The sequence below is a fragment of the Mytilus californianus genome, unplaced genomic scaffold (genome assembly GCF_021869535.1).
Source record: "Mytilus californianus isolate M0D057914Y unplaced genomic scaffold, xbMytCali1.0.p SCAF_8, whole genome shotgun sequence".
Taxonomy (NCBI): Eukaryota; Metazoa; Mollusca; class Bivalvia; order Mytilida; family Mytilidae; genus Mytilus; species Mytilus californianus.
In genome coordinates, this window is record NW_026262734.1 from 77,265,745 (window position 1) to 77,279,800 (window position 14,056).

A 14,056-nucleotide genomic window follows, 5' to 3' on the forward strand; every position below is an offset into this window, starting at 1 on the left:
TATGTAAACTTTGCAATTTCAAGATAAACTTAAGTACGTAGTATTTGGTTGTATATAGTTTGCATTATATAACCTTCCCTTATTTAAAACATACTTTTTTAATTATTCCGCACTGTGTATTTGTTTTTGATATGTTTTTGGAAAATACCGCAATTGTTTAATTTAGCAAAGTGTTCCTTATTACATGCAAAATTACGCAAAGATTAATCGGAATAAAATCACATGACGCTAAATTGGTTCTTTAGTTCTCACTTAAAGTATTGAAAAGAACAGAAAAGAATTGATATCCGATAAATAAGTCATCAACCCTAAAAAAATACAACTATACAAAATACCCTCATCTGAAAAAAATGAATAAAAAAAAGATATATATATATAAAATAAAGCCGCCTCCCCATCCTCAAAAATTCTGTTGGGATATTAATTATAATAATTGATTTTTGACGGAATTCGAAATCTTATAAAAATGTTACGCAATTCTATATTAAATAGGCGAAAGTTTGATCTCGAAACTTCATACCGGTTTTCCTTACAACCTTTTTTTATAAACTCTAAAAAAGTGAGAGAGAAAAAATAAAACAACTAAAGAAAGTAAATCAGTCTGAAATTTTAAAATACAAGGCGCTTCTTGTCTTTGCTATGATTAACTTTTAAACAGATTTTATTTTTGATAATCGATTAAACGGGCGCAGGACGTTTGCGCTTATTTTACCTGTCACACGAAAGGACATTTGCGCTGCAAACACTATGGATATTTGCACTTTAAACTCTGATACACCTGAACAAAATTGACAGGACATTTGCGCATTTTACCTATGATAGTTTACCTGTAATCTTTACAAACATTTACCAAAGTCATGGAAAGATGTTCACATATTCTTTGAAAGTTCTTCCAAACAAACGACAAAATCAGAAAAAAATATTCGGGTAAACCAGACATATAATACAAAAATATAGTAAATGGTTCTGGGTAAACGACAAAGAAACGAAACTTTTGAGGATTGACCTTGAAATTTTGCCTTAAATTCTTAAAGTAGCTTTATAATTCGTGGATTTAAAATTGGAAACTATATTCCTCTTGTGTCCATTCTGCTGCATGAATAGTCCGAGAAACTGTACCATCATAGTTTATCTAAGCTTGTTTCAATTCGTGAAGACTGAAATTTGATTTTTAAACAACCTGTACATGTTGACTTTTAGAAAGAGTCAAGGTTATTTTAAGGAATTTACTTCAATCCACCTTCTTGAAGTGTATCGTTTTTATCTGACACAAGAATGATGGAGAAAGGTTGATTCTTTTAGCTGTTAATAAATATATGAATGTTTTGTGTTTTTGATATTAAAGGATTTTTTTTAACTTTTTTACCAAGATAACTCATGCTATGTTGATTAAGCGCAAATGTCCTTTTTTTTTAAAAGCGCAAATGTGCTATCAAAAAGCGCAAACATCTCGCCAAAATAAATCGTGAATGAATGCAACATTTTCAACTAGTATGTGACGTACAGTTTCTCAATGCATGACTACATGTATATGATAGGTCAACCATTTTCGGTGTGGACTTAATACAAGAAGTACGTTCCTATTGGCTTTATCCAATTTACAATCTACAATTGTTTGCTATATAATTCATGTTACGTTTTTTAAAATAAATCATATTTATATAATATATTTTTTGAAGGTATTTACAGTTTGATTTTCACAAACCATGTGTTGAAAGACGCAGAATAGTCTGAAGTATATTTGTTTATTTGGTCATAATTTTTTCTTCGTGTATTTTTGTTTTCTCCTGATGTGATTATTTATAATATTTTTTAACAATTTAATTTGGTTAAAATATATAGCAATTTTTTTGTTTATATCATCAGAACATGATAACGCTTCACAACAGATATATAACCAAATAAACAGACAAACATGTAACAGTTCTGCTCCTATTGGTACCAAGCTGATTAAAATACAACTAGAAATGGCCCCACAATAGTACGAAATATATAGCAAAAAAAAGTAGGTGACAAATCTTTATGGCCATGCGCTGTATATCCCATATGTCCTTTCATTCACAGAACGAACACAATACGTATTCCTCACATTTCCCTTTTCTACAGAACACATGGTGCTGGGGTGGTGTGGTGTTGCTGTATACCCATATCCTCTTTTATCTTACCTCCTGTAGATTTCTGGTGATATGATTGGTTAAAGGACTTCACGTAGTGACTACATATATTTGATATAGAGTGTCCTAAAAAATATGGGGTTAGTTACCATATGGGGTTAGTAAGGAGTTACTTCCCTTTCAAAACAAAAAATAAATCTGAAAGGTTTCAACAGACGAAGAAATTGATAATGAACGATTGAAATAAATTCATAAAACAAATTTAAAGCTAACAAGTTGTTATTGTTGGCATTTGTTTTTTGTATAGACAAATGGAAGTAGGTTCTTAATACTAAGCATGCTAAGTATTGAAGACTTAATCACTTTGATAGGCCGCTAGTCTAAATACCACATGTGGAGATAGTCGATAAGATAAATTCGTTTTCACGGTGTGCTAGTGACCTAATACGATATATATGGGGTCAGTAAATTCCATATGGGGATTCGAGCTTCGCTCTCACCCCATATAGAATTTACTGACCCCATATATATCGTATTAGGTCACTAACACACCTTGTAACTAATATTATTCACAGAAAACAATGTATAAAAGGGAAGACTATATTACAGCACGTCAATAGGATATGACTTTGACGTTAACATACGACGTTACCAAAAGTGACAACAGTATCGTGCGAAACGTCACTGTATATGCTGGCAATTTATACATAAATTAACAAGCAAAATGTTAGAAAATAATTATACATTGATTTATACATCACAAACTCTGAGTTAAACAGTCTTACTAATATTTCTCCTTACATGAAAATGCTTGTTTAACTCCAAAAATAATTTGCAATCTATCTGAAGTACATGTATTAGTTTACTAATAAAATTTAGAATTTATTAAGAAGCGAAGGTTCCAAACTCCCTCAGGCAAAGTTTACCTTATATGGATCTGGCTATTCGTTTTTGGTCCCTTTTAGTCATAAAGCTCCTCGTGTATTTTAAAAGTATTTATACATCCTTGGCTATCAAAGCTTTGAGGTTGAGCCTTCCTAATTTATAAAATGTTATTTTAATTTACTAACTTTCGTCTTGTAAAACAGACACAAAAGAAAAACATCTTGTCAAAACTCTGTTACTTAGTATATTCAGTAAGGTGGGAGTAAAAGTTAATTCTTTATTATACACCAAAAATTAATTGTAACCATTGAAAATTTCCAATAGTTGAAACATCTAAAAAAATGAGCCATTACATGTATCAGCTGCACTTGTCCACTACAAGATGGTTGTTGAACGAGCATTAGTACATGTACATGTAAAATACATCCCATCTAAGACGGGCTTATAATACCACGCTTATGATTATATACACAAAGGAAAAAACTAACACCTTTATCATACTTAAAGAACAACATAAACCACGTGCACATCTTACTTAAAAGTATGATACAGAGAAGCACTCCAAAGCTTTTAAGAAAGCTAAAACTTGTAATATTTAAGATTTGAGCGTTCCCGATGACAGTAAATACCGAAAAGCCCTTCGAACGCACCAAATTTATAATGTTATTTTCGTTTTACAGAGAGTGAAATCAGAGACATATAATACAATGTATCATATGTCTTTATTGGAATATATAAATCATCTGTTCCAGTAGATAGAAGATCGGTAGTACATTGCAAATACAATATCATATTTGAAATGCAAACACACGCAAATTTGAGTAACAATTAATTCAGTAGAACAATTATGTTGTAGCACAAACCAACTGATAAACATTTATTGTCCTATCAAAGTACATTCAGACCTTCTAAAATTCAAACTGACCACACGAATGATACACGTACGGAGAATTGGATGTTGAATAGACCATGAATGCGCGGTGAATGATGCACTCACGATGAGTATTGAGCGTTACACGGAGGATTAACATATAGTCAGTGATGAGCGTTACACGGACGATGAATGCACGATGAGTGATGAGCCTTACACGGAGGATTAACGTATAGTCAATGATGAGCGTAAAACGGACGATGAATGCACGATGAGTGCTGAGCGTTACACGGAGGATTAACATATAGTCAGTGATGAGCATTACACGGACAATGAATGCACGATGAGTGATGAGACTTACACGGAGGATTAACGTATAGCCAGTGTTGAGCGTTACACGGAGGATTAACATATAGTCAGTGATGAGCATTACACGGACAATGAATGCACGATGAGTGATGAGCCTTACACGGAGGATTAACATATAGTCAGTGATGAGCATTACACGGACGATGAATGCACGATGAGTGATGAGACTTACACGGAGGATTAACGTATAGCCAGTGTTGAGCGTTACACGGAGGATTAACATATAGTCAGTGATGAGCATTACACGGACGATGAATGCACGATGAGTGATGAGCCTTACACGGAGGATTAACGTATAGTCAACGATGAGCGTTACACGGACTATGAATGCACGATGAGTGCTGAGCGTTACACGGAGGATTAACGCAAAGTCAGTAACAAGCCTTACACGAAAGACGCGAATGCACGATGAGTGATGAGCATTACACGGAGGATTAACGTTTAGTCAGTGATGAGCGTTACACGGACGATGAATGCACAATGAGTGTTGAGCGTTACACGGAGGATTAACGCATAGTCAGTGATGAACGTTACACGGACGATGAATGCACGATGAATGTTGAGCGTTACACGGAGGATAATTTAAAGATGATTTTCTGCAGAATATTGCAATAGATGCACAATGTATATGTAGCCAAATGTCCATATGAAATGTTGGACTTTTAAGATTTCGATTTATATAAATCTTAATTATTTATCAATACTGTTTGATATATATTATACATATACTACTTACTCATTTTCATATACAGATATTGAAAGTAAAATAACTGAACCAATTCAGATACTTTATTGTAGTTGGTATATTCCGGAAACGAATGGATAAGATACAATCTTGAATAATAATTACAGTAGAGTCTGATCATCTACATGTATTTTTAAAAAAGTTAACCTTTAGTTGACAGCTAACCTTACTGTGACAGCCATCAGTTCATTATGGCTTCTTAATATGACTGACAGAAGTATTTGATTGCAAAATTTATGTTTGCCAACAGTTCTAGAAGTTATGAACATTAACACTATTTGAAGCTGTGTTGCTTCCTTGAGACTTTTGAATCAATTTTCTGTTTTCTCTTCTTTCAATATTAAGTACAGACAGTATTTGCAAATGTCCTGCGAAGGGATGATACTTGTAAACCTTGCAGTGACACTTTTAAGCTTGTAAAATACTAGAAATAACCATGAAATTGATATTAAATAAATCATGTATAAATGATATAAAGCTTAAGAAAGGTCAGGAAAATATATATCTGACTGTGTTTACATCGTTATAAACTAGTGTCAGCTGAATTTGTCTTCAAAGTTTTGCTTATTCATACATATCTGAACTACAGTGAGTGTCAGGTTGGTAGAGTACAAAGTTTTCAAAAAGCTTAAAGGAATTAAACACGTCCATATATTTAAGAACAGTATTGCAAAATATACGTCAGTAGATATTTAAACATACAATTGATGGTTTGTAATAAAGTATCAGGCAAATGGTAAACATTATAATTTTTTGAACAATCAAAACGTGTTAAGGTGGCTCGGGCCTATTCGAAGTTTCTGTCAGAAGTGCCGTATTTTTTATTATTTTAATCTTTACAGAGAGTGAATCAAATTGGTCGAAATAAAATAGGGGGTCCCGGACCATTTAAGCTCAAAATATTACTTTTAAACAGGTATGTAAAAGGGACCATTTTTCAATGAAATAATAGGGAAAGTAGAGGTGATGACATATTTTTATCGGAATATCAAAAAAACTGTCTGTGACACTTGGTCCAAATCTGTTATATAAAAAGCTGAAATATAGCTTCAAAGAATAAGTAAATAAAAAATATAGGTCACCGATAAAGAAAAAAAAATATTTAGCTTTAAAACCCAAAAATTTTGGCGGGAAAATGGTGAAATTGGGTGAAATGTCATTTTGAGCCTTTCACAGATACACATAGTGAGAAATAATATGATACCTAATAAACATAACATATCACATAGCAAAAGATGACTTTTTCTTTTAAAAATGGCTGCTATTGCATATTGGTTACCATGGAAACCAGAAGTTGAAGCATGAAATTGGTATTTTTATAAATGATAAAATATGATAAGAGGCCTTAAATGGCACCTGAAATAACCAAATAGGTAAAATTATAGTAGATTTAACTGTGTGCTGAAAGCGTATATCAAACCAAACAGACTGATATAAGTTTAAAACTTTTATAAGTTCAGAAAGGTCAAGTGAGTAGGCACATCCGTCGAAGTATATATATAAATTCTAAATTAACATATTTGGCAAAATGGCTTATAAGTCTCAAAATTTAAGTAAAACAAATCTAAACTAAACCAAAAATCCTTATATTATTGCTAATCTAACCCTCAAAAGAAAATTAAAACAAGCACCTAAACAGATTTTGTCATTGAAGGGTTTATACAAGTAATTGCTTACTTTTTGGGTACCATTTTTATTTTCACTACTCCTGCTCAACCACAATTTATTATTTTTTAAAAGTTTGTGCAGATTTATTTCTGTCTTCTAAATTATTTATGTTTAAAGGTGCCCTTCATAGCTTAGAACGAGGTATTTGGTTTTGATCCACATTGAAGGTAGTGCCGTTAATACTTATAACTGCTAGCGCCAACACCATCTTATCTCTGAGGGGCCTCGGTGGCCAAGTGATCTAAGAAGATCTTCTACTGTGTGTAATCACTAGCCAGTCAACACTGAGTTCAAACCCTGCTCGTTCAAGTGCAATCGACTCAAATCTGAATTGACTAGGATTGTCAGTTTTAACTATCGAAGGTTGGTGCTTATCTCCGGGTACTCCGGCTTCCTCCATTGATAAAAACTGACCGCAACGAAATAGCCCAAAAGTGGCGTTAGAATGCCAACAATCAATCAATCTTTGAACGTAGGTTGTTTCTTCATTATGTATCATGTTTTCTAAATGGTGTTGTATTTGTTTAGTGTTGAAGGTATTAAATTATTCTTTTCTATTTCTTCGATTGACTTGAATTCATACCACGCTTTGGAAATGGTTTGGTTTTTGTTGTGTGTTGAAGGTAAACATTTATAATGTCCATATCTTTGGTTGATTGGTAATCATACCAAGTTTTCGGAATGGTGTTGTTTTGTTTAGTGTTGAAGGTAAACATTTATAATGCCCATATCTTTGGTTGATTGGTAATGATACCAAGTTTTCGGAATGGTGTTGTTTTGTTTAGTGTTGAAGGTAAACATTTATAATGTCCATATCTTTGGTTGATTGGTAATGATACCAAGTTTTCGGAATGGTGTTGTTTTGTTTAGTGTTGAAGGTAAACATTTATAATGTCCATATCTTTGGTTGATTGGTAATCATACCAAATTTTCGGAATGGTGTTGTTTTGTTTAGTGTTGAAGGTAAACATTCATAATGTCCATATCTTTGGTTGATTGGTAATGATACCAAGTTTTCGGAATGGTGTTGTTTTGTTTAGTGTTGAAGGTAAACATTTATAATGTCCATATCTTTGGTTGATTGGTAATGATACCAAGTTTTCGGAATGGTGTTGTTTTGTTTAGTGTTGAAGGTAAACATTTATAATGTTCTTATCTTTGGTTGATTGGTAATGATACCAAGTTTTCGGAATGGTGTTGTTTTGTTTACTGTTGAAGGTAAACATTTATAATGTCCATATCTTTGGTTTATTGGTACAAATGTAATCATAACAAATTTTTTGAATGGTGTTGTTTTTGCTTAGTGTTGAGGGTAAAACTTTATGAGCAAGTTTTCTGAATGGTGTATCTTTGGTTGACTTGTAAACATACCACACCAGTGTTTCAAAGAATTTATATCAAACTCGTGAAAGATCATAGGAAAACAAGTAATGGATCATCCATGGAACATTTTAAACAATTTTGGTACAAATCCTCTTTATTAATATTGTCCATATGATTTTTTGATCAGCCTTTCAAAATGAGATATGAAGCTTTCAAAATTTGTTACATATTTTATTCAAGGTATATATTGAATAGCCATTTGTTTTAGTATTATATCTTCAAACAGTTATACATACAAAACATATTGCATTTTGAAAGCATAAGTTTTATATATTTCATTACTCGACTTTCTGTCAAATATTTCCATTTAGTCTTTTTAGTAAAGCTTGAATAATGACACTTTTCAACAAGTGTGGACACAGACATGCATTGATCTTATCAAGTATTCAAGAGTTACAGCAAATGGGTCAATGCATATATTTGCTCTAAAGAAAACCTAGACCGATTCCTTGTACAATGAGTTGCAACATTGAAACAGTCAACAAACAGACAATGCATGAATTGCAGATATAAAAATTCCTCACACATAAACGTTCAACATGATAAAGCTCTGGATTAAATATAAATTCATTCCCTTTCATAGAAACCAAGAAAACTTCGACGAAATTTTTCTTTGTAAAATGGATAACTTAATTTCCAAACTATCAGGAAACAGGCGGTGGCTGCACTACAGGTCTTTAACATTTTTCAGCTTTGGACCAAATGAATGCTGTATTAATGCAATTCACAGCACCAAGTTTGAATTGTAACAATATATATGCAAGGTCAATAGTGTTAAAATTGATTCCATAAATTTACCATTTTGAAAGAATATTTTGGTTTAAGACTTTTATGAATTCAAATAAAGCCAGCATACAATCTATTACACCATTATCTACAAATCATAGTAACGTTATTTGCATTATTTCACCAAAATAAGAACATATAAAGAAAAATACTGCATTAAAAAATATTTTGATTTCGAATGATATTTACATTCCAGAGGCAGATTTATCTGGGATTTTTTTATGTTTGTAGGGATGTTTGGGTAAAATTTGGTTGCAGGCGTCTAATTAATTTACTTCTGAAAGAACCAAAAATGAAAGAGACAACAACCAGACCAAAAAATGACTACTATTTTAAGCTTTTAAAAATTCAGAGGTTTCTCTCCCCCTTTTTTTTTTTTTATAAAATTATACATATACATATAATAAATTTTAATTTTCTAAACATCTTCAACAAGAACCCATAAAAAAAATAGGTAATATGATTCTATCATCAGAGGCTTACACATAAATGTGTTTTATATTACTAAAAGCAAATTTGTGAGAATATTTACATGGTAATTCTTTCATTTTTAGCTTTGATTTTTTTTACTTTCTTTTAAAAAGTATGTATAAATCAATTCAAACTATACTATATACAAAAGTAACTATAACCTTTAGTACATACATTATTGTATCAAGGGTAGATAATACATCATCTAAAAAAATATTAACAGATTTCTGTTAGTATTTATAATAATTGGATATATATAAAATCTTTTTTTAATTACAAAATTCAGCACTCATTTTGGAAAAAACTAGCCAAACCAATTACAAACTGAGGAACTCTTTCTAAAACAAATATCTGTTTTAATTTGTAAATTGTGCAATTCTTTTTATGTTTGTACATGCATTCTTAAATTAAGGTGGCTGGGGTGTCTTCCTCTATCTTTGATTTTGAAGTAGCAGATACAAATCTGTCAAGATCATTAATGAAATGTGCAAATTTTGAGAGGAGTATGTAATTCATGTGCAAGACTTTTAACGATAATATAGGAAATTATTTGTTTTATTATGTTTATGGCTGTATTTTCTAAAAAACACAATATTTTTGTTTTATAATTTTTTTTTCAACTTTGCAAAATGAGGGAAGATAACCCAAATAAAGAAAGTTTATTATAGAAAGTGTTGTGAATTTTCCTATTTTTATAAATAGCAAGAAAACAAGTTTGGTGATCCATTTTTTTCTTTTTCTAATCTGAAAGCATGTTATCAGAGCTATCTTCTCACATTTTATTTTAAAATTCTATGGTGTATTTTTCTTTTATCACACAAAATTAGATTTTCCATGCATAATCTATACAAAATCTGACAATTTTGCACAACCTGAAGCGTGAAAAAGTCCAGTGACCCACACTTTTATTATATTTTTGAAAAAAGCATGATAAAAACTTCATTTTGACATTTTATTAAAAAAGTCTATGAATTTTGATTAAGACCCCTCCTCCAGCCACCTTAAGTTATGAAGGTATATTGTATTGCATGCCCTTAATCCTGCTTGTTCTCAGACAGGAATTCAAAAATTCTGTTGATGATTTTCTTGCAACTTGTCACTCTCACATTACCCTGTTCTGTCTTCTCAGACAATAATGACTTTAGTCCTGCTAAGCCCTTTCTATTTACAGCAGTTCTCAAATGAGAAAGTTTTAGATTTGACTTGGCTGCTTTCAAAGCCATAGCTTTTGACATGACTTTTTTTTGAATTACACTTGAAAATGTTGTCAAATTACACTGATATAATAAAATGCTTCGCTGGGGCGCAGCTTGATACGACCGCAGAGGTCGAACCCTGAACAGTTGGGGCAAGTATGGACACAAAATTCAAGCTTGATACAGCTATGACTTTGGATTGTCATTAAATATTTGGCACAGCATAGGTTTCTGACACAGGATGAATGTGGTGTAAGAACTGGAAAAAATTTAATTTACCTATTATGGTGGAATCTCCATAAACTAAATTGTTTGTTAATTTCAATATATCAAAGAATATGTAGAATTCAATGTTTGATTTAATGTAATAAAGTTGAAATTTGGACCGTTTTTGTTCAATGTGGACCAATTTGGTAACATGTATAAATAATCAAAAATCTAAATACATGGGAGCCCATTTAAATACATCATAAAGGTATTAAAATAGAAAGTGACATCATAGTCATGGCTAAAAATAAACAAAAATCCTTAATCAGCAACATTTAAAGTAATATCTAAAAATAAAATTCCTTTGTAACCATTAAAGCCCATTTAAATACATCATAAAGATATTAAAATAGAAAATGACATCATAGTCATGGCTAAACATAGCAAAAAACCCTTAATCAGCATCATTTAACAGTAATATCTAAAAATGGAAATTACATCATAAAGGTATTAAAATAGAAAATGACATCATAGTCATGGCTAAAAATAAACAAAATCCTTAATCAGCATCAGCAACATTTTATAGTAATATCTAAAAATAAAATTCCTTTGTAACCATAAAAGCCCATTTAAATACATCATAACAGATATTAAAATAGAAAATGACATCATAGTCATGGCTAAACATAGCAAAAACCTTAATCAGCATCATTTAACAGTAATATCTAAAAATAAAAATTTCTTTGCAACCATAAAAGTAAAATAGAAAATGACATCATAATCATAGCTAAAAATAAACAAAAATTTTTTTTATTGGCAAATTTTAAATGGAGTTTATTATACTAAAACAATAAATTTGCAACCATAAACATGATAAAACCCCATTTAAACACATCATAAAAGTATTAAATAATTCAACTACATCATAAGGCTATAAAAATAGAAAATGACTTCATAGTCAAGGCTAAAGGTAAACAAAAAACCTTCATCAGCAAAATTTTATATTGGCAAATTTCCAATGAAGTTTATTACACTAAAATTGTTGGCAAATTTCCAATGCATTTATTAACAATAAAGTTATTGGCAAATTTCCAATTTACATAATTTAAAAGCAGTGTAGATGAGATATTTAAATGAGTTTGAATTACCAACCTTACACTGCTTTTAAATAATGTTCTTTACTCAATTATTTGTCTATTAAAATGGAAACCCTTGTTTTTTAACCTTTTTTCCCCTTATTCCTTAAACATTAGAGCACACTAAAAAAATCCTTATTTTCGACCAATATTTTGCCCCTTATTCATAAATGTTTGAGCAATTAACCCCAAAACTCAATTCCTACTTTCTCTTCGTGATAAAAAATAACTAACTTAAAATGTAAATTTTAAACAAAAAAAAAAAGGAAAAAAAAAAATTACCCCTTTTTTGACCCCCGCCCCCCTTCGGATTCATCACCCCCACCCCCCTTTCCCCCCAAACCAAGCTCAATAACAGCCTTGCCTTTGTGGTATGGTACCTTGTAATACAATTTTAGAGAGATCCATACACTTGAACACAAGTTATTGTCTAGAAACTAAAAAATGCTTATTTTAAACCCCTTTTTAGGCCCCTTATTACTAAACGTTTTGGGCAATTACCACAACACTCAATTCCAGCTTTCCCTTTGTAAAATGGAACCTTGTAGTAAAATTTCAGAAAGATCCATACACTTACACACAAGTTATTGTCATGAAACTAGAAAAATGCTTGTTTTTTGCCCCCTTTTGGCCCCTTATTCCTAAAATTTTGAGGCAATTAACCCCAAAATCAATCCCAGCATTGACCCTTTGTGATATGGAATCTTGTGGTACAATGTCAAAGAGATCCATATGCTAACACACAAGTTATGTCTGGAAGTGACAAAAATGCTTATTTTCGGCCCCTTTTTGGCCCCTAATTCCTTAACTGTTGGTACCATAACCCCCAAAATCAATCCCCACCTTCCTATTGTGGTATTGAACCTTATGGTAAAATTTCATAGAGATCCATTCACTTAAACTAAAGTTAGAGTGCGAAAACCATTGTGTATTCGGACGACGACGACGACGACAACGACGACGCCGCCAACGTCATACCAATATACGACCTCAAAATTTTTTTGCGGTCGTATAAAAAGCACAAATATGGATACATACATGAAAATGATAAATTTTGTACATATAAATTAAAATCACACTTTGTTAAAATCAATTTGTTCAAAATGGCGGTATCATCAATTGCATTGTGTGCCTCATAAGTTTCTCCCAAAAGTTCATGAACAAGATTGGTTTGACTGTAAGATTTGAGACCAGGGTTGACTTGTTTAAATAAATCTAAGGAATCTACAAAACAGTGTACATAAGAACAAAATTCATTCCACATCATATGGGATTTCAGACTGTTGTAAAGGACATGACAGTCAAACCTCTTAATATTATGACCAACAAGAATTGGCTTTTTTGAAAAAGTTGACAAATATATAATAAAGTCATTCAAAGCTTGAAACTGGCTTTTGTGCATAACTATTTCCTTGTTGTAAAACATTTGGTTTCCTTCAACAGTTATTCCTGTAATTGCAGATGCTTCAGGAGACATGGGTTTGTTAGGAATGACATAAGTGTTGAATTTCTTTACTTCTGAGCATGCAGCAATCTGGACAATATCTGATGTTCTGCCTGTTAGAATTAGGAATAACAAAGTTTTTAAGTGTACATTTGAATTAATAACATGTACATGTACAATAAAACAAGCATCTATATGTTCTTGATACTATAAAATGTTTACTGAACTAGTACAACAAAAGTATCCTGTATAATCTATGCTTTTTATATTCCTAATGTAAGGAATAGAATCTCAGAAAATCAAAATTCTTTTTTCACTCAACCAGTAAAACACAATATTTTTTTTGGAAAAACACACATATTTTGTTTTGCAATTTTCAGAATTAAAAAATAGATATAATATTTTTTTTTTTGGGAGGGTGGGGGGGGAAGTCCCAAGGCAATGGCCCTCTGTAATACAATGGTTGGTGCATTAACCTTCGACAAAGCAGGGTCAATTCTATCAGAATCATAACTTTTGGGCAAAAAACATTTTACAGGAAAATATGACAATTACAAATTGTTATGTTCTGTTTCCTAACTTTGAACATTATTTTGTCATGTCGTTTTTGTCGAGCCTGACAAAGCTCGACATAGGGATAGTGATCCGGCGGCGGCGGCGGCATTAGCTAACTTCTTAAAAGCTTTATATTTGAGAGGCTAGAAGACCTGGATGCTTCATACTTTGTATATAGATGCCTTATGTTACGAAGTTTCCGTCTGTCATATGTCCATTGTCCTTG